The following is a 23945-nucleotide window of genomic DNA, read 5'->3' on the forward strand; positions in this document are numbered from 1 at the left end:
GTTTTTCTCTATAACCTCGTGTTTGGCAGTACCTTGGGACGCTGGGTACTGTTGGCGCCACTGGTATATAGTGGGTGCATCAAGTGATTTTCAGAACTGGGATTTTAAAATGAATATTTTGAAATTGTATTGGAATTAAAAATATAATTAATACTGCTTTTGATATTTATTCGAATGGGGATTTTAAATTGATTTAATTTTCCCTTTACTTAATTATTCAATAAATTAATTTCTTTTTAATTATAAATTTGGAATGCTTGATTTATTATATTTTATTTGATATTTGGTTGAATAAATTGATTCCTTGGTTTTCGGGGATTATGAATAAAGGGTTTTGTGAAAATGTTTTAAAAGGGGAACTTTTCCAACCGAGAGAATCCTAAGGGTTTTGAGAGAAAATATTATTTCCAATTAATTATTATTTATCTACTTAATTATCGTGGTATTATAATTGTATAGTAGATAGGGTCACTCACTGAGATGATTAGCATCTCATATTTTTAAATTCCGTTCCTCTAGGTACCAGGTGTCAGGACCCGTCCAAAGTTCCTCACCGGAACCCTAGACAAGCCCTGATCCCAGGAAAACCCTACCGGACCCTCCTATGGAAAATCCGGCAGAACCTCCCTTAAGGGATGGACTTACCACAATTTCTTGCACTGAAAACACACTTCTATAGCGTCCCCCTTATTCCTCCCATAATACTATAAGTTGGTTCCACAAATTTCAGCACTTCAAAATAAATACAGTAATCCAGTGCAAAATAAATACATAAATGTCCCATACAGTATACAGAGCTTCATGAAGTACTACTAAGTATAGAATACAGCAAGAGTGAAAGAAATATTACAACTGCAATAAAAGAAGAACAGGGTGTTTCACGAACTAAGACAGGGATGAAGATCAAGTCCGCTCCGGATGAACACCAACAACCTGGTACCTAGAGGAACAGAATTTGAAAATATGAGATGCTAATCATCTCAGTGAGTGACCCTATCTACTATACAATATAATACCACGGTAATAAGTAGATAAATAGTAATAAGTTGGAAATAATAATTTTGAGAAGGATTCTCTCGGTTGGAAAAGTTCCCCTTTTAAAACCTTTTCACAAAACCCTTTGTTCGTATTCCCCAAAAACCAAGACATCAAATAAATACCAGAAACAGTAATAATTATATTTTTAATTCCAATACAGTTTCAAAACATTTTATTTTCAAAACACAGTTCTGAAAATCATTTGATGCACCCACTATATACCAGTGGCGCCAACAGTACCCAGCGTCCCAAGGTACCGCCAGACAGGAGGTTATAGAAAGAAACCGGCATACGGTTGCGTGGCGTCCCACTGCGCCGCTGCTAACTGGTGTCCCGGCCATGGAGGGGTGGCCTACCCTCATCCGATGGCAACCACAGGACAACCTCATAATATCACCTGCGCGCTACTCGCTACTCACACCCACCTGCGCACTAATCATATCCGTGTGCACAATATCCATATCACATATAAACAGAACACCAGTACGTGCACGGTGCATCTAAAAATCATAAAATCCACAAATTTAATTTATATAACAAATTTCACATTTTTCATAAACATAGCGGGTTTATTCCATCCGCTTGAACCCGGAAATTCTCCACAATTTCTTTATAATCAACACCATAAATTCCATGATTTTCAAATCCACCAATTCAAATACTCACATTTTCCCAATAGCATAAAAAATTTCTCGAAATATAATAATTAAATCTCACAATAATCCATGGGCATATTTTATAAAAATTGGAGTCACCAACATAAATAAATATTTTCCTTGAAATATTTGAAAATCAAATCATGCCCGATTTAATGTTAAAACCACAAGAATTTCAAAATTCTCAAACCATAAAATAATTTCACATGGCATAAATTTATAGAATGCACATTTTCTTAAATCCAATAAATTCACCAATAATTCCACAATAAATCAAATAAATATTTGGCACATAGAATTTAAATTTCAAATATTCAAATCACACATAATATTCACCAATTTAATTCCCGAATTTAATTTGAAGGTGGGTCACTCACCTTAAGCACGTATCTCAATCAAAATCCTCCGTAGGATCGACTCCGCTACTCGCACGTGCACCTAAAACATCCACAGTACACCAAACCACAATATTAATATTTTAATCGGGTAACTCCCAAATGGGTACCCGGGGAGCGAACACCAAACGATATCTAAAATTTATGAGTTATATACCGAATAGAAGCTCGAGTGATGAGGATCACAGATTCGGTCTTAATTTCCGGTGATCGGACCCGAGGTGGTCGGAATCTCGCCGGAAAGCTTTCAGGGTTTGACTCCACAATTCTCCCAAACCATCGTGAATTGGTGGAAACGGATGCCGGATTCGGGTTCAGGAGGTCAAACACAGTCGGGAGGGGTCAGCCGTGAGACTGGGTACTCATCAGAACAGTAACTTCCGGCGAGCCACCGCAGTCACCGGCAACCGTCGCCGGCGGCGGCGCGTGCGGTGGTCGTTGGCTGAGATTTTTTGCAGATTTGTAGATTGAGGGGAGAGAAATCCAACGGGACCGGCGGTGAGGCAAATGGAGGCCGGATGGCGGAGAAATCGCGGTTTGAAGAATTCTGGCCCCTCGCCGGAAAAAGCTCCGATCCCGGCGCGTCGGTGGTCCGGTAGCCGTGAAATTTGGTGGGTAGGCCGGACTTGAGGAGGGGGTGAAGGGTGTCTGGCGTGTGTGGCCGGAAAATGGCCGAAAATGGGTCGATCGGCGGTGGCTGGCGGTGGAGGGAAAAATCATCGCCGATCTTCGCCGCCTCGATCCGGGCGCGTCCGGCGGCCAATGGCCGTGAAATTTTGAGGTTTTGCTGGAAATGGGGAGGGGATCCTTGCTGGCCGGCGCGTGTACGGTGAATCGGCCGGAAAATTTGAAAAACCCCGGTGGCCGGTCGGACTCTCTCTCTCTTTCTCTCTCTTCCCCGAGATTTTTGTCAAATAAAAGCCACCGTGTGACACTGTTCATTCCACGTGGACCAATCAGAAGCTTACACGTGGCGTCACTGTGCACTTAAGCCAGATATAATAAAATATTGCGGTATCCGGCGAACTTCAAACGTCCATAACTTTTCAACCAAATGTCCGATTTAAGCGTGCCGCTAGTCTATGAACTCGTATTGACGAGTACTTTACAACTATACAAGAGTCAAAACAAAATTATACAATGGTAAAAAGTCAACTCCCGGCACCTTCTGGACAGTTTGCACCTCGACTTGTTTTGCCCATAACTTTCAAACCATAGCTCCATTTTTGACGTGCTACTAGTCTATGATCTCGGGGCATCATGCACTTCGCCACGGTACCCTGGTCAACTCAAAATTTCAACTGGAACAAAAAGTCAACTTTTGACCCGCTCGGTCAACGGTCAACCTAGGTCAACGTGCACGATTTCCAATGTGATTTGGGATGGGGTGTCACACCAGGTTTGTCGGTATTCATCCGGAGTAGACTTGATCTTCATCGCTGTCTTAGTTCGAGAAGAACCTTTGCCTTCTTTTATTGCAGTTGTAATACTTCTTTCACTCTTGTTGTATTCTATGTTTAATAGTAATTCATGAAGCTCTGTATATTGTATTGGACACTTATGTATTCATTATGCTCTGAGTTACTGTTATTCTTTTGGAGTGCTGTAAATTTGTGGAATCAAATTGTAGTAATGTGGGAGGAATAAGGGGACGATATAGAAGTGTATTTTCAGTGCAGAAAATTTGTGGTAAGTCCATCCCTTAGGGGAGATTCTGCCGGATTTTCCATTGGAGGGTCCGGTAGGGTTTCCTTGGGATCAGGGCTTGTCTAGGGTTCCGGTGAGGAATTTTGGACGGGTCCTGACATGGTGGTCAGAATTTGCCCGGGAAGTACCGGTCGAACTTCACCTCCTCATAACTCGCAAACCACTTCGAATTTAAACAATTGGAGACCATATTTGAACTCAGAGGACCCAAAATAGGGGGAAAGGGGTGGAAGATCGGATTGGGTTGGTCGAAAACGGCGAGAATCGCCGGAAAACTCAACCCATCGCCGCCTACTTCACTGGCCCGATCTGGGCGCGTCCGGGGGCATTTGGCCGGGAAATTTGGAGCGTGGCGTCATCGGAGAATGGGCTCCTTCCCTGGCTGGTGCATGTGGCTGTCCGGTGGCTGGAATCTGAGAAACGGCAAGGACCCGAGAGGAGGAAATGGAAATAAAAAGAAAGAAGAAGAAAGGTTCGGGGGGCTTGGGTGTTTTTCCCACGTGGGGGAAGGAAAAAAAGAAAAGAAAAAGAAATAGAAAAAGAAAGGAAAAGAAAATAACTGAAAATAATTAAATAATATTAAAATAATATTATTGTATAGAATAATAATAAAATAATATGGTATTTAATCATGGTTGACATGTGGCATCTCACCATTGTGACATATGGCACCCTTTATTAAGTCACACGTGGCACACTGTTCACATATTTAAAAATAATATTAAAATAATATTGTATTTGAAAAATTCTACAGGTCCATAACTTTCAAACCACATGTCCAAATCGGACGTACCGTAGTCTATGAACTCGTATCGATGAGTACTTCACAACCATGCATGAGTCAAAACTCAACTTTGTACGAACGAAAAGTCAACTCCAGCACCCCTTGGACAGTTTGGACCTCAACTTGTTTTACTCATAACTTTCAAACTGTAGCTCCGTTTTTTATGTACTACTAGTCTATGAACTCGTGACAATGTATACTTCGTAATGGTATGTCGTTCAATGTGAAATTCCATCAGGAGCAAAAAGTCAATATTTGACCCCTTCTTGGTCAAACCCGGTCAACCTTGGTCAAATTTTAGAAATTTTCGGTGTACTTCGGGACGGGATGTTACAACTAAGGTGATCAAATTGTACACGAAACTCATCTATGGGAAGAAGGTGCTCAGGTTGTCACTACTGCTTATTACTTTAATGATTTCAAGATATATATTACATATGGTCTTTTTATTTCTATGAAACAATCCATTAACCATTGGATGTATTTCTCAGAAAATAGTTACAATTAGGAAAAAGGAAGGACTAACTGATTGCCGATATTTCCCAGAGCCAGACCTTCTAGGAGTTATCCTCACTGATGAATATGGTAAGGATATTCATAATTCACTACCTGAACTTCCAGAAATAAAGCGTCGGAGGTATGAGAAATTGGGTCTAAGCATGCAAGATGCTTGGGAGAAGGAAAGGAGCATGGACTTGTAATTCCGTAGTCTCCTTGTTGGTTTGTTCTTTTTTAACAATAAGCTTTTAATTGCTAAGAGACTTGAAGCTTGTGAAGTTATAATGTATTTAAATATGTTGTTGGTATTTACTCTATGTCTTGCAATTCGTGGGTCGATATATTAAATCCATGCAAGCATATTTTTCTTTTAAGACTTTCATCATTATATTTTTCTTAGTTGGTTTGGCTATGCTATAATTTGATGACTTTTTGGGTTAAAACTTTTTAAGGATGTTGTTATGGTAATTGATTTTGGTATCCATGTGAAAATAGGAATGACAACAGTATAGGACGGAGCATGGATGGGATGGCTTCTCTCGTTTCCCGCCCTGACCCTAAAAATAATCCCCCCATACTTGCTCCATAACTTGATTTTACCAGGGCAGGGTGGCGATTCCCCAACCTAGAAATGAGGAGGAGCGAGATTTTCTATTACCCATTATTAAAATAAAAAATTAATAAAAAATATTTTTTAATCAAAAAGTATAAATATTTTTAAAAATATATGTTTTATATTCATAAAATTTATTTAATTATTAATATAATTATATTTAAGTATAAAAATGTATAAAGTATAAATATCCACAAATATTTTTTTATTAATAGTATATATATATATATATATAGACAAGAAAAGTACGGACTGGGAAATATAATCACACTCTTTGGCCCAACCCCAACTTAGGTATAAGATTTTTACCATGTTCCCACTTTGATTCCTCGTTTAATTAGAGATTCATTACAAGCATATGAAATGAGGGCAAACTACCTTGTTCCCGACAGATCGTTCGTAATTTTTGTTGCACAAAATTTTTTTTTCATGGGTTTGTTTTTTTTATTTTTAATTATTTTTTTTATTACTTAAGTTGCATTAAATAATGTATTAGTACAATTTCTTTAGTGTCATACATAATATAAAAATAATTATAATAATATATGAAAGGTTATATAAAAAAAAATATTAACTTAAAAATTAATGAAATTATTGAAAAATCTATTGGGAATATCAATGGGTGTTGTTGATAATTTTATCACAATCATCGTTCACGGGAGCATTATTTACTTTTTCTTTATCACAATTCATTTTTCTTGTTCGCAATCAGACGGTGCCAACAGAGATGACCTTCGGACCAAAAAGGATGGTGACTGTGTCTGCACATTTTGTTCAACCTCCAGAACAAAACGGTTCATTTGTAATTTCAAAAAAAAAAAAAAAAAAGTGTATCGATGAACAAGTATACAGTTTATTGATAATGTAACCATTAAATATTATATATGAATACATGCAATCACCCAATAATTTTACAACTTTATTCTATGTGTTAGTGTAATATTATACTTGATAATTCAATTTGTCGATGAGCAAATCAAGCATCGTCCTTAAGGCAGTCATCTCACGTTTTACCTCATCAAATTTGACAATCACATATTGTTTTAATTCATCCAATTTTGCCTCCACGCGATTAATCTATTCAATATCAATATCCAAAAACAAATAAATAAATATTAATACAACTCAAATGAATCTTATGTAATACATATTTTGAATGCAATTACAGCATAAATTTACATTATTATTGGTCACCCATTGCAAACTAGAAGTTCGCTGACGCTTCGAAGAAGATGGTGATGTGCTTCCACTGCACCTTTTGGGTTGCAGTTCCATATTTTCCTTCCTCAAGGCAGCCATCTCATGTTTTACCTCATCAAATTTGACAGTCACATATTGTGTTAATTCATCCAATTTTGCCTCCACGCGATTAATCTATTTAACATCAATATCCAAAAACAAGTAAATAAATATTAATACAACACAAATGAATCTTATATAATACATATTATGAATGTAGTTACTGCATAAAGGTATATTATTATTTGTCACCCATTGCAACCTAGAAGTTCGTTGACGCGTCAAAGAAGATGGTGACCTGCTTCCACTGCACCTTTTGGGTTGCAGTTTCTTACTTTCCTTCTTCAATTGAGATAGCAATTTTTTTTTCTTTTTTTTGATATCATTCTAAAGTACAATCTATAGATATAATTGACAATACTAATAAATTTTTATCCACATTTAAGTACATAGTCATATATATATATATATATATATATTTAAATAACAACAACCTTAAATTAAAAATAAAATATGTATAAATGAAACCAATAAAAAATAAATCTATAAATATAAATTGACAACACTAATCATTTTTTATTCACATTTTAAGTTCATAGATATATACGTACATATATAAATAACTACTTATGATTCAATTAAATAGCATAAAAAATGATGAAACACATTTATTTATGTATATTCATTGAAATTATTCCAACCTTTTAATCACATATATGAATTTTATAAAAAAAAATGAAAACATATCGAGACAATGCATATTAATCTACCATATACATTAAGAGATCATAATTGACAAAAAAAAACAATAATAAATAGATAACTAATTAGCTTTTAAAAGTAACATTTTCAAAAAAATTAAACAACTAAAAAAATTATAATTTTTAAAAATATATATATATATTTTTTAATTTTTATGAACAAGAAAAAAATATATAATTTTTTTAAAAAAAATAAAAAAAAGATTACATCATTAATGATGTGATCAAAATACATGTCGTTTGCTTTGTCTTCAATCTCAGTCGATCCGCGAGTCGACCCATTCACAGGAAAATCGAATTTTGGATTCGTTTTATCTCCCACCTCCAGCCAAACCAAGCCCATTTTTTTCGTCTCTTCATTTTTAAATGATATCCAATATCAATTTCTCCAAAAAACTAGTTTATAATAACTTCTATTAAAAAATTTAATTTAACGTATATTTACCAAATTTTCAATTTTTAACCAATTTTCAAGCTAAATAAATCGATCCAAAGTTCTAAATTTATCATAAAATACTCAAAATGTTATATACCAGCTAAATTCAAAACACACCACCTAAAAATCAGATCTACAATATACACAGCAATATCCACATATCAAGCTACTTTTTTGTTTTTGCAAATAATCCAATTAGAAAAAATACACAGATACTTACCTGAGGGATACTTTTTGACGAAGAAGGAAGAAAGCCGAGGGAAAAAAGCAGAGGGAAGAAAACAAAGGTTTTTTTTTTTTTGAATGGAATGGTTTCTTTGTAGAAAAAAGATGAAGCAGATCTGATGGGAGAGAAGCCATTTCATAATGTTATCTTTCATTTATGACATCTAGGAAAAAGTTCAAATTTAAAATGATGATTTTTGTTTTCTTAAAAACCTTATCTGCTAGCCTCCAACTAAAATTAAGTTCTGTGGCAAGAGGAAAAAAAAAAAAAAAAAAAAAAGAAAAAAAAAATTCTCTTTCGACGGTTAATGATCAATCCCATATAGAACAACCGCTTACTCTCCAAGGTCTAACCTTTCCCTCCCCTACTAAAAAGGGTCAAAGCCACTTCGCACCATTAACAGACTACTCAACATTCAATTCAAAAGGCCCTATTTAGTTTCACAAACCTTTGTCCTTTCTGCAGATTGACCTTAGTTGTTCCCATTCATACTTAAAAGTCGGTTGATATTTCCATAACTGTTTTAAGTGTCCCAAATTTCTAAACTAAACCACCCAACTTAATATGAATAAACTAGTATAAGATTGCATTGGGTCAGTTTCATGGGATCTTAGGGTCATTTTTGTTATCCAAATGCCAAACTCAACATGGCAGTTCGATTGAAATATTAGTTTAGACCAATCTAACCCGTTCTACCAACCGCTCAAACTTCAAACTATAATGTTGGAAAGTACATAAGTGCATCCATAAAAAATTAAGGCAAGTTAATTTATCAGTTAATCTCATTTATTATTTAACTATATATACAGTACTATTTGTCCCTCAAAAGGTGCAGTTCTTATGAATTGAGATAAGCCGATAGCAAAATGAAAAAGCACAAACCGTAATTTAGACATTAGATGGCTTTTAGGCCTTTTGCTAATTGAATATTAGCTTAGTAAATGGTAGGAAGAAGATTCCTTTCAACTAACAAGGACAACAGGTAAGCTGGAAGATAAACCAAGTCAAGTCACTTTAAACAATGCTCTGAAGCCAGAAGCCTTTATAAAGATAAAGCATTCTGATGGAAAAAGTTAAAAAAAGGAGAAAAAGCCATATCTTACTTTTCTTGTGACCTAACGATAGATGTCATAGCTCTTCATCATGTTCGCTCAGAAGCTGTGACAATTTTGTAATTGTGGGAAAGGATTCCAACAACACTATTAGCATGTTGTTGAGAGAAAACGGTGACAGAATCCACTCAATGACCCAACGAAAACATAAGAATGTGTCTCCTTCAGCACAAGCTTGCGTAACATGACATTAGGAAATGATAAGTAAAATGAAACCTGGAATAATAGGTAGAAACATAATGACAAAGAAGGTGCTACCAGTCAAGTATTATATTCATAATTAGCACCCATCATATAATTTTTCACTTCACTTATAAATAGAAGAATGCTTCAATGGTACAGAGTTTTCCATTTTCAGCTCACGAGTCATGACAAATACAAAAACAAAGTCTCCATTCTGTAATAATGGTTCCGAATAAATTAACACCCATGATAAGGAAATTACGTATACTGATCTTTACATCCATATCTCATTATGAGTAACAACATGACCATGGTAACTCTCAATAACCATACCACCAATACAAAGACCTGGACTTGCCCAAATTCCAATCCTAACACACTTCACTTGTATGATTGCAAATTTTAAAACCCAGTTGAATGAATATATTATAACATCAAAGTATGGTTCATACAAAGACAGAAAAATGATATAAACAGTGGTTTTCCAGTAGATAATCAAGAGATTAAAGATTAACAAAATAAAAAATACATCCTCATCAGAATAATTCCTGACTACATTGAAAAAAGGGAAAAGCAAAACTTAGTCAAGAGCTCAGCCTGGCAAGATATTTCCTCCTCTGCAGAAGGGGTAGAAGAAACGCCATTGTCTTCATCCGATTAGGGTTTTTTCTTAGCGCATGACAGCCCCCAAAGTCTTTTATGGAAGACGACACCCAAAACCACCAGGGAGAGAGAAGCGTATTTGAGCTTAGAGGAGTTATATCACCGGCGGGTGACAACGACAATTCCACTCATCATCCAATGAACACCACGTGTAAATTATTCACTAATCCTTAATATTTGGAGTAGGTTCATTTTTGTGTATTTTTTTTTTAAAATTAATTTCTTTAATCAAGAAGTTTGATTAAAATAATAAACTTTGTAAATGAGTCCGTGGACAGAGGTCCTCTCATATATAAAAGGTTGGCCCAACATGCGGCGGATTTAGAAAATTTAGTTAAACAACTAAAATTATAATTGTTGATAATAAAACCAAAAATTAATCATTCATCTAGCGCATAATTAAATTTATATTTTCTACTCAACTATCATTCTGTAATAATATAAAATAATGAAATAGTTTAATAGTATAAATAATATTTAAAAAGATAAATATTTTACATGTATTAAACTTTAAAACTAAATCATTTAAAAGAAAACTTAAAAACCAAATAGAAAAATTAATTTCAATAGTCAAAGATATTCTTTTATATATATATATATATATATATACACACAATAGAAAAATTAATTTCAGTACGCAAAGATATTCTTATATATATATATATATATATATCTATATACACAAAGAGAGAGAGAAAGAGGCTCAAATATCAAATAACGTCTTTAATATGAGAATTAATATAAAATTTGTATTTTTAAATTTTTAAATCATATCAAAGATTAAAATTTAAAATTATATTTATTAATATTTAGATTCTGATAGATTTCATTTTTCTTAAATTCTAGAATGATTATCAAAAATAAATTTTAGTTTAATAAAATAATATGAATTTATTTCAAACTAACTGTATATATATATACTATGTATATAATATGTAATAGTCTTAGATTAGTATAATCTGATATTTTTAAAATCATATCTTAAATCCTAACCTATGATTTTATCATTTTGGCCGATCCAAGTATAACAATTCAAAAATCAAATTAAAATTTAAAATTATATTTATTAATTATTAAGTTCTGATAGAATTTATTTTTTTTTAAATAAAATTTTAGTATGTGGTTAAGCTCAATGGTTATCAAAAATAAATTTTAATTTAATAAAATAACATGAATCTTATTTAAAACTGACTGTATATATATTTAATAGTCTTAAATGAGTATGAAATGATACCTTTAAAATAAAATGTTAATCCTAACTTAAAAAGAGATTTTGAAGACTTATATGGAAATTTTTAAAGTATTTTTATAATGTTTAACAAAAATAATAATAATAATAAGGTGTCATTAATTAATACAATCGTGTTTTTTTTTTTTTTAATTGTTTTGGAAACCAAAAACAAAACCGTGATCAGTAATCATTTCTTTTATTTTTATAAAAAAAAATAATAATACCAATTTCAAATATGTTTGGTGACCATTTTGGTTTTTCTTATTTTTCTTTTAAAAATAGCTTCAATTTTCATTAAAAACTTAAAAACTTAAATTTTGTTTTCTCAGTTTTCATTTTTCCCCTTTATCTTTCTCTTTAAAAATTGGTAATTTAGCTCCATAAGTACAATCCTTGTTGAGACCCACCCTTAATGAGTAGGGATTTCTCGTTTAAACCAAGCGTGATGCAAAGGACGAGGCAAAAAAGCTTGTCTTGCTGCTTCTAGCCCGAACATCCTTCGTATACATGTAATATTTTTATTTAAATATGCATAATTATATTACTTAATTTACAACTTATCTAAAATTTTTTAGTATCCCGTATAATTTGTAATTCTCCAATATCTCGTATAACTTGAATTTGTATTCGAGTAGATACAAATAGAGATGCTCAACTATGGGCACTATCCGCTTCATCTTGTATAATTATGCTTAAATTTCATATATTTGTAAATAAATATATATTTGTAATATATAATTTATATTATATAAATATTAGTTAATTTTTTATCATGAAATTATGATGAATTTTTTTTTATCAAAATCTTCCTAATTAATTTTCAAATTTTACCAAGTATTGAAATTTAAAAACCTATTTGACATTTATATAAAAATAGGAAAATACTAAAACTTTATAGGAAAAAAAATAAATCTTGTTAAAATTCATATAAAAATCAAATCCACATTTAAATTTCAACATGATTTTAAATCTCAACTTTTAAATTTATTTAAAAATAATAAAGGAAATCATGATAAAAAATTTATTAGCATATTTTGATGATAGGTTAACTAATATAAATATTAAAGATTAACAGAGAAGGTTTAAATTTATTTAAAAAATAATAAAGCAAATCGTGATGAAAAATTTATTAGCATATTTTTATATGGGTTAACTAATATATATATATATATATTAAAGATTAACAGAGAAGGTTCTAACAAAAAAATTATTTAAGCATATCTTCGTCATAGATTCACTAATATAAATGTTATAATTAATTGGTATAAAAATATGTGTATTATAAATTAAAATAAAAATAACTTTTATAATATCTTTTTCAGGGTGGGAAACAAGGAACAACACAAGGATTGGGAAACGCTTGGACTACACCACAGCACAGCGACCTAGAACCGGCTGAATGGCATTGGGAAGAAAAACAAAAACGGTTAATAAAGAAGTTTTGGTTTTCTTAATAAAAAACCAAAAATAGAAATGAATGATTTCTTTTATAAATAAATAAAAAGGAAACCATAAAAACAAAAACTAAACGCGTTATATAAAATAAGAAAATGTGTGAATCCTAGATAGGAAATCATGAGTTAAAAGGGTACATGTCTGAATATGAGTAATATTCAAATAATTAAGCAAAATAAGACCATCCTAAAAGATTTTTTATTTGTTGCATGTTCTATATTTTAAAGAATTAATATCAAAAAAGACCTCCAACTAAATTTTTATTTTGATATTTTAATATATAGAGTTGGTTTAACTCTTTAAATATAAAACATTTAAAATTATTTTATATTTTTTTATTTAGTATTGCACAAGTTTTAACCTTACTAACACAATTATATATAGAAAAATATGTTAATTATATTAATTTATAGTGTTCAATAAAAAAAATATGATAAAAAACTTTTTTTGCAACATCAAATAAAATTTTACTTTTTATATTTAAAAATACTTTCTAATTTAAAAAATATACTCTTAAAAATAAAGAGACTGGATGCTCTAAAACTAATATAAGTGTTTAAGGAAAAATAAATTTACAACTTGTAAAAGGGGTTGGTGGGAGGTAGCTGTTAGAACCCTCACAAGCAGGCTTTTTTATTTTTATTTTTTATTTTTTATTTTATTTTATTTTATTTTTTTTTTGATGAATACCCTCACAAGCAGTTAAGAGCAATAGAGAGGGGCTGAATTGGAGGAGCTCTGGACCCCTTTGGTGCGATCATCGGCCCTTTGGTGTATGTGAAGCGTGAAGTTGTTCACAAGCCATACATGATCAGTTCCTATCAATGCCATGTACAATGCACCCAAATCAATTATAAATAAATCCAATTGCCACGTGAATCCCCAAATATTCCATCAAAATCTTTCAATGGTAAATGTTATTAAAATTCTAGTTGGTGGTGATGGTGGTAAATGTGAATGGATATATTAATATGCTGTTGAAAAAGTCCGTGGCCAGAATAAAGCATTTTAATTGTTTTGAATTTCTTCCTTTTAGTTGAAGCATTCATGTACTTTTACGACAATTTGAAACAAAATCAATCAAAATTTATAGAAAAGAGTCTCGCATTCTCATGTGTGTGTGTGTGTGTGTGTGTGTGTGTGTGTGTGTGTGTGTGTGTGTGTGTGTGTGTGTGTGTGTGTGTGTGTGTAGCAAAATTGAAGAAGAGAATCCATATATTAACTATCCAAAATTTGCACTATTTTGCGTGCATAAAAATAATTTGTGCAAGTTAGACAATTGGCTGAATTTACATTTTTTTCTTTTTTGTTTTTTTCATATTAAGGGTGAAAGGTTTCTAACGTACATATATTGTCCGAATAAACAATAGTTTTATCACTCGTTATATGTCAGGATCCGTCCAAAATTTCTCATCGGAACCCTAGATAAGCTCTGATCCCAGGAAAACCTTACCGGACCCTCCAATAGAAAATCCGGTAGCACCTCCCCTAAGGGTTGGACTTACCACAATTTTTCTGCACTGAAAATACACTTCTATATACACCACTTTATTCCTCCCATCTTATTACAATTTAATTCCACAAATTTACAGCACTCCAAAATAATAACAGAGAATCAATATATGATTAAATAAATATGTGTCCAATCAGTATACAGAGCATTATACAAATAAATATAAAATTTATTTAATGTCAGATAAGGAAGCAATACAATATGAAAAGGAAAAAGGGAGGAAATGCTTCTTGGACTTTCGGCAATGAACTGGGATGTCGGGCTCGTCTCGGACGATCAACGTCTCCCAATCCTTGTACCTAGGGGAACGGAATTTAAAAATACGAGATGCTAATCATCTCAGTGAGTGATCCTATCTACTATACAGTTATAAAGCAAGGTTAATTATAGTACATTTGATTAATTAAGAATAAATAAGTAAGTAAATAATAATTAATTGAAAATAATATTTTCTCTCAAAATCCTCACCATTCACTCCGTTGGAAAAGTTCCCCTATTAAAACATTTTCGCAAAACCCGTTATTTGTATTTCCCGAAAACCAAGGAAACAATTAGTTAACTAAATATCAAATAAAATATCATAAATCAAGCATCCAAAATTTATAATGAAAATTGTAACATCCCGTCCCAAAGTACATCGGAAATTTAGAAAATTTGACCAAGGTTGACCGGGTTTGACAAAGAAGAGGTCAAATGTTGACTTTTTGTTCCTATTGGAATTTCACATTGACCAAGATACCATTACGAAGTACACGTTGTCACGAGTTTATAGACTAGTAGCATGTCAAAAACGGAGCTACAGATTGAAAGTTATGAGCAAAACAAGTTGATGTCCAAATTGTCCAAGGGGTACCGGAGTTGACTTTTTGTTCATGCAAAGTTGAGTTTTGACTCATGCATGGTTGTGAAGTACTCATCAATACGAGTTCATAAACTAGTGGTACGTCCGATTTGGACATATGGTTTAAAAGTTATGGACCTGTAGAGTTTTTCAAATACTTTTAATATTATTTTTAAATATGGAAACAGTATGTCATGTGTGACTTAATAAAGGGTGTCATGTGTCGCAATAAGGAGATGCCAAATGTCAACTATATTAAATACTATTATCTTAATATTATTTATTTATTTTATTATTTTATTATTTTTATTATTAAAAAAAAATTCTTTTTTCCTCACGTGGGGAAACACCCACGAAAAATGGTTTCTTTTTCTTTTTCTTTTCTTTTCTTCTTCTTTTTCTTCTTCTTCTTCCTTCTTCCTTCTTCCTTCCTTCTCCCTCTTGGCTCCAGCCCATTTCTCCTTTTTTTCAACCATATGAAGCCACACGCACCTGATGGGGAGGAAGAGGGGGAAGATTCCGGCCAGCAGCCAGAAAATGGTGGCCAACAGTCACCGGATGCAGTCGGATCGGGCTTCGTTGCCGGCGACGGCAAGATTGGCTCCGACGGCGATCCGGCCACCACCCGGCCAAATTGATACTCCTTTCCACCTATTTTGGACCTCTTGAGCTCAATTTTGAAGTCCATTCAGCTCAATTCCCGGTCGTTTGAGAGATATGACAAGTTGAAGTTCGGCCAAAACTTCCCATCCATTCTGCCGGTCTCTGCCGATCAAATTGGGTCCAATGAAGGCCGGTAATGCGATCCTCGTTACATAAGCTTCATTTTGGTATATTACTCGTAAATTTTGGACACCGTTTGTGTTAAACTCCCTCGGATACCGGGTATTATTTATCCGAATAAAATATTAATTTATTTGAGTTGTGTAATATGGTTGTTTTGGGAGCATGTGTAAGCCGTAGAATTGATCATATGGAGGATCTTGGTTGTATTGCGTGCTCGAGGTGAGTGACCCATCTTCAAAATTATTTTGGGATGTTAAAATATATATATTTTGTGTTAATTGGTTATTTGAAAAATATGTTTGATATGTTGAATATTTAGTAAATTTATATTTGAAGTTTTGATGCCAAAATTGAATGGAATTAAATATTTGTGCACTATAAAATATTTTGGTTTTAAGGAATTTGAGATTTGGTAATTATTATCAAATTTCATTGTTGGAATATTTCATAATTAAATATTTGATAAATATGTTTTATGTATTTGACATTAAGAGAATTTCCATATAAATTATATTGCCAATGCATGTTGTTTTAATATATATTTGGGGCGCCAAAAATATATTTGGGAATTAAAATAAATTGTAATTTCAATTGCCTTTTATAATTATTAAGTTTATCATGTGATTTAATTATATTTTGAATTTTGAAGAATTGAAGGAATATTTATTTTAAATTATTGTTGATTTCATTGATAGATTTGAAATTGATGGAATTTATATCGATGGATTTATGCTGGTGATATTAAAGAAAAATGTGAGAATGTGAATTTGAAAAATGGTATAATTCCCATAATGAATTTTGGAAAAAATTGTGTATTTTAATATAAATTTGGTTATTTGTTTTAGACGCACTCATACAGTACTAGTGTTCTATAGTGTGTGTATATGGATAAGCGCGCAAGTTATAATGTCTCCCATGAGTTGCCATCGGACCGAGGGCAGACAAGTTTAATATTGGCCATAAGCCGGCCCCCTCTATGACCGGGATGACGGTTTAAGCAGCGGCGCTGTCGGGACGCCGAAGCGACCGTATGCAAGTTTCTCTCTTTAACGTAATCAAATACGTTTAATTTATTTGAAACTTACATTAAGACAATTCAGAAAATAATAAAATAATTAGAATGAATCAATTAATTGAACAATTAAATAAATGAATAATTAAATCAATTAAAACCTCCATTTAAAATGAATGGTAAGAAGATAGTAAAATTGCTTTAAAATCAACAAATCAATATAAATAGTAAAATAAATCATTTAATTAATAAAAGAAATACATAAATCAATTTAATCATCTATTTGAAGTAAATGATAAAACTATAAAAGAATTTATTTGAAAATACCAATCCATTTAAATAGTAAAATAATCAAGGTAAAATGCATTTTAGAAACATTGATTAAATAAATTATAAAAATTCCATTAGATACATTTTTTTTTATTTTAAATACTCTTTAAAAACATTATTATTTTGAAATAATATCGAAAGCTACTTGACGCACCACACTATATACCAGTGATGTCCCACGATACCCAGCGTCCTGAGCACCGTGTAACGGGAGGTTAAAGAGAGAAACTTGCATACGGTCGCTTCGGCGTCCCGACAGTGCCGCTGCTTAAACCGTCATCCCGGCCGTAGAGGGGGGTGGTTTATGACCAATATCAAACTTGCCTACCCTCAGTCCAATGGCAACTCACGGGAGACATTATAACTTGAGCGCTCATCCACATATACAGTACAGAACACCAGTACTGTATGAGTGCATCTAAAACAAATAACCAAATTTATTATTAAAATACCAAATTTTCTAAAATTCACTGTGGAAATTATACCATTTTTCAAATTCACATTCCCACATTTTTCTTTAATATCACCAGCATAAATCCATTGATATAAATTCCATCGATTTCAAATCTATCAATGAAATCAACAATAATTTAAAATAAATATTCCTTCAATTCTTCAAAATTCAAAATATAATTAAATCACATGATAAACTTAATAATTATAAAAGGAAATTGAAATCACAATTTCTTTTAATTCCCAAATATATTTTTGGCACCCAAATATATATTAAAACAACATGCATTGGCAATATAATTTATATGGAAATTCTCTTAATGTCAAATACATAAAACATATTTATCAAATATTTAATTATGAAATATTCCAACAATGAAATTTGATAATAATTACCAAAATCTCAAATTCCTTAAAACCAAAATATTTTATAATGCACAAATATTTAATTCCATTCAATTTTGGCATCAAAATTCCAAATATAAATCTACTAAATATTCAACACATCAAACATATTTTTCAAATAACCAATTAACACAAAATATATTTATTTTAACATCCCAAAATAATTTTGAAGGTGGGTCACTCACCTCGAGCACGCAATTAACCCAATATCCTCCATGAGATCAATTCCACGACGCACACATGCTCCTAGAACAACAATATTACACATCTTAAATAAATTAATATTTTATTCGGATAAATAATTCCAGGTACCTGGGGGATTTAACACAAATATTAACCAAAATTTACGTGTAATATACCGAATTGAAGCTTGTGGAAGGAGGATCGTATTACCGAACTCCATTGACCCCAATTCCACCGGTGGTGGTCGAAATTTGCCCGGGAAGTACCGACCGAACTTCACCTCCTCATAACTCGCGAACCACTTCGAATTTAAACAATTTGACACCATATTTGAACTCAGAGGACCCAAAATAGGGGAAACGGGGTGGCAAATCGAACTGGACTGACCGGAAACGACGAGAATCGCCCAAAAAACAAAATGAGCCGCCGTCGGCTTCAACCGCCGATCTAGGCACGTCGCCGACCTGCCGGCAGCCAAACTTGGCACCTAAGTCGAAGGCTGGGGTTCACCGGTGGCAGGCGCATGTGGTCGTCTGGTGGCCGAAATTTAAGAAACGGTAAGGACCCGAGAGGGGGAAAAGGAAAGGAAAGGAAGAAGAAGAAGGAAGGCTCGAGGGGCTGGGTGTTTTCCCACGTGAAGGAAGGAAAAAAAAGAAATAAAAAAAATAAAAGAAATAATTAAATAATATTAAAATAATATTATTGTATAGAATAATAATAAAATAATATGGTATTTAATCATCATTGACATGTGGCAGCTCACCGTTGTGACACATGGCACCTTTTATTAAGTCACATGTGGCATACTGTTCACATATTTAAAAATAATATTAAAATAATACTATATTTGAAAAATTTTGCAGGTCCATAACTTTCAAACCACATGTTCAAATCAGACGTACCGCTAGTCTATGAACTCGTATCGATGAGTACTTCATAACCATGTATGAGTCAAAACGCAACTTTGCCTGAACGAAAAGTCAACTCGGGTACCCCTTGGACAGTTTGGACATCAACTTGTTTTGCTTATAACTTTCAAACCGTAGTTCCGTTTTCGATGTGCTACTAGTCTATGAACTCGTGACAATGTGAACTTCGTAATGGTACCTCGGTCAATGAAAATTCCAACAGAAACAAAAAGTCAACATTTAACCCCTTTTCGATCAACGACGGTCAAACCCCGTCAACCTTGATCAAATTTCCGAAATTTCCGATGTACTACGGGACGGGGTGTTATATTATACCAATAGACAGAAGGTACAAATTAATTAATTATAATGATAAAAAGGAGAAGAAACTTGTGTAATCTTTATCAATGTGCTTTCAAAAAACATTAATTTTACAATAATTTAAGTTATTAAAAAGAGTGGCAATTCAATATGATTTTAGAATCAACAAGCCTAGAGAATTTTGAAGTAATGTACAAAATTGCATGATGATATTTTAATAGTCTTTAGGAAAATTGATAATTCGACATAACTCAAACCATTAAATCATAAACAAAAGAAAATTAAAATCCAATATAAATTCATTTGTCAAATAAATTTAGTTCAATTGATAAGGTATAATTGAAATATCCTAAATTCGAAGCATGAGATATAGGAGAAATTTTTGTAATGAATATATATATATATATATATATATACAGACTCATTCATTTCAAAGGCTATGATATGGTTTGTAGTCAATTCATACATAAGAAATTAAAATCCAATTTACTTATGATATGGCTTGTAGTTTTTTTTTTTTTTTAATGAAATTGATATGACTTGTTGTTGGTATGTGCTAAATATTAAAAGCCAAATTAACAATCTGAATTCTTAAATCCTCAGCCAACAAAACAGAGAGCAAATCATGTACTGTAGATTGAGCCTCAGCCAAAAGACAAAAAATAGGCTGGCGACCTAATCAAATTGCTGCTTTAGGGCTTTGCTTCAGGAGTGATAAGCACTAGCTATCAAATTAATCATTCATCTGGAGTCAGTTCTGGCTAGCAGAGATAAGAGTAAATTTAAAGAACAAACTCTGCCTCTCTCTATATGTATGTGCAGATTCGTGGTCTATAAATAAAATCCAAGTCCAGGCAAAAAGAATTCAAAAATCATTTACTTTATCACAATTACACAAAAACAAAAATATGGCTATTTTTTTGAGAAAAAAGTGAAGAAAAGTGATATTTCTCATAAGCTTTCCATACCAACTAAGTTTGTGATTAACAATCACCTCACAAATTTGGTTGGTGCACGACTGATGGTTACCGATGTTGATACAGGGGGAGTGTTCGTATTTGTGTTGTCCACAAGGAGAGGAAGACACTTGAAACCTGTTTTCCAAGCTAAGGGATGGCTCAAACACATCAGAGACAGACACCTTCAAATTGAGGACATCATCCGTTTTTGGATAGAGCCCGATCAAGGATTGTTCAAGATTCGAGTTATCCATCGCAAATCTGCATAATATATATGCGAAAGAGTACCAAATGAGGATTAATTTCTACATGTTTTTTGGTGAGTTTATATGTATTCTTGCATGCATGAATATGTAGTTTTGAAACGGTATTTTCTAATTTCTATCATATATATATTATATAATGTCATAAACCTGCAGCTTGTGCATGGCATTTGTTTGATATGCATTTTTTTTTTTTCTTTTAAGAAAATTATGTATGTGTACTACTCTGCTGGTGTACTACTTTGTTAAATAAGGAAAGTCTATGCTTTAGCTAAATTCCTCTCTTACTCTCCAATATCTATTTACTTTCTCATATTGTAAGGGCAACTTAGTCCATTCATTTGAGAGAGATAAATTAGTCATTTGGAACTAACAAATGATAAAGTAATTATTATTTTTAGATAATATAATGTTGAGCTTAAATTAGCTCATCTTCCATATAGAAAAATTAAAAGTTTATTTTTAAAATTGGTTTTATAAAATTTATAAATATATATATATGTACATATATAACAGTATTATAGTACAAACAATTTATATACAGATCCATACTACAGAAATAAAATTAATAACAATTTTTTTAAAAAACTAATAATACAAATCCGCATGGGGACAGTCAATAGTATAAAATAGAATAACTATGTATATATAATGAGAATGCTATACCTATTTTAAATTTTGACATTTAAATCTTGGCTGTAAAAACAGTTATTTTTACAGATACCCTATCTTCTAAGACTTCCGCAAGTTCCGCACTTGTATAGTGGCTAAACATTCTCTTTAAAAAAAAAAAAAAAAAAAATTAAATAAGTATTATTTCTCTCTACTTGTACCAGTCAGAAAACTCTCCTCTCCCATTTCTGTTGAAATTTGTCTTCCCCTTTGGCCTTCTAAACTGATCCAAATGTCTAATATTTTTACGAGTTTAAATGAACAATACCTCAGTTCTATGAAAATTAAACACTCTACATTAAGTAATTTATTCAAAAACTCTCATTTTATGATCTACCTAAAAAAAACTAATAATAATAATAAAGAAAACCATCAAAAATCACAGATTCTACAATTCTCACAAACAACCAAAATCCTGAAATACCTTCTCTCTTAGTCACCCAGAAAAATTCGTGTGTGCTGAATTTCTTAATTTTCATAGGCCCAAAGTAATACAAAAGGTACAAGCTTTTAATTGTTCCAACATGGATATTATTGGCATATAAAAATATCAAACCATAATCAAAGTACACGTGGACCACAGCATCCCTGTCCTTATTTAAACTTTTAAACAAAAAAAAAAAAAAAAAAAAAACAAACAAAATATAAAACGTTAAAAATCAAGTCCAAAAGAAACTAAAAGGCTGAATAAAGGCAATATTTGGTCACTTAATAATTCTCAAGTAAATGACAAGTGGGGCATGCAGCAGATGTAGATTGTCTGTCGCCCTTTATCTATCTCCTTCTCTATCCCTCTAATGAGATGCTGACAGCCTATTTAAAAATTTTGTTAAAGAATAGAATTCTCACGCCCGTTTTTTCTTCCGTAACCCTCTCCTTCTATACAATGATTTCTGACTTTTAAATCTGCAATTTTTTTTTAAACAATGGGGTTTCTTCTCCTTTCTCTTTCTTTCCCTTTTTGCGTCATGGGTTTTCAAATATAAGAGAGAAGGGCTACACTGGTCTGAGCCTTTTTTTTTTTTTTTCAATTCATGGAGATGGGCACATTAAAAATTTCTAGACGGTTTAGGTTTTAGCAATAGTGAAATTCACAAACAGAGTTCTGTTCTACATGATTTAATTGAAGTAAAATGCAAAAGGCCAGAGAAAATCGCAGAAAGAGGAAAATGACAAATGGAATAGAGACCAACACATTTAAAGTTTTGTTTTCTCTAAAATTTTTAAAACGATGTGTCACGTTTTCATTGGAGAAACAAAGAATAGTACACCAACAGACACAGAGGACCTGAGTCGCACGCTATCACGAAAAGATCCTGCTACCTACTGGAAATTATAAAAAGTAGCACGGTGAGTTTTCTTGTAATTTCTAATGGCACATGCTCTTTTGATCTGAGAAATGGAGTGTTTTTTGGGCCCATGTGACCACGTCATGTCTGGTGCGTGACAAGATTTTGACATACAAAGGAAAACCAGTTTCATTGTTTAAAAGTTTTTTCTTTTTTTTAACAAATATATATATATATATATATTCTCATAAACCCATGCCCGTATCAAACAGTGAGAAAGGAATCCAGGCTTTTCCACATTTTTTTCAAGCTCTTTTATATGTTCATTAACTTCTTTCTTAAAATTTTCATTCTCTTCAAAGGCTTTCTTTGTTGGTTGCTCCTGTGGTTTCGGCTCTTACATGAGTTACATGCTCCTACTTTCTGGCCAACTTCCATTCTTCAAAATCCTTATCTTTCTTTTCAATAGTTGCTTCTAATTCCTTTATGTACCTACCTTGATCCTTGATGTGATTTATCAAGGACTCCATGATATTTTGGACCTTAAGAACCTAACATAAACAGAGTTACAAAAGGGAAAAAATTAGCCTAGTAGAGTTAAAAAAGGAAAAAATAATAATGATAATAATAATATAATAAAATTAATTAGATACAAATGTCATAAAAAAATATCAGAGAGGGAACCACATATATATATATATATATATATATGAAAACTCTACCGTTAGCTTTCTATTTGGGAAGTATGGTAAAATCAGTTATAAATTATGTAACATGGTTCATAAATTAAAAAATAAATGATATTGAATAACATTTCGATATTATTATGGATTAGATTACACAATGTGTGAACCATATTGCTGGTCTTACCATACTTCCGACAAGTACCGTAAAAAGTCTCCTTCTATAATATATATATATATATATATATGTATTACCATCCCAAACGACTGTGGCACCTGTAAATCAACCTCTTCATATAACTTGCCTTTTAAAAGTTGACCAATGTAATT

This window comes from Ziziphus jujuba, chromosome 2 (genome assembly GCF_031755915.1).
Source record: "Ziziphus jujuba cultivar Dongzao chromosome 2, ASM3175591v1".
Lineage (NCBI taxonomy): Eukaryota > Viridiplantae > Streptophyta > Magnoliopsida > Rosales > Rhamnaceae > Ziziphus > Ziziphus jujuba.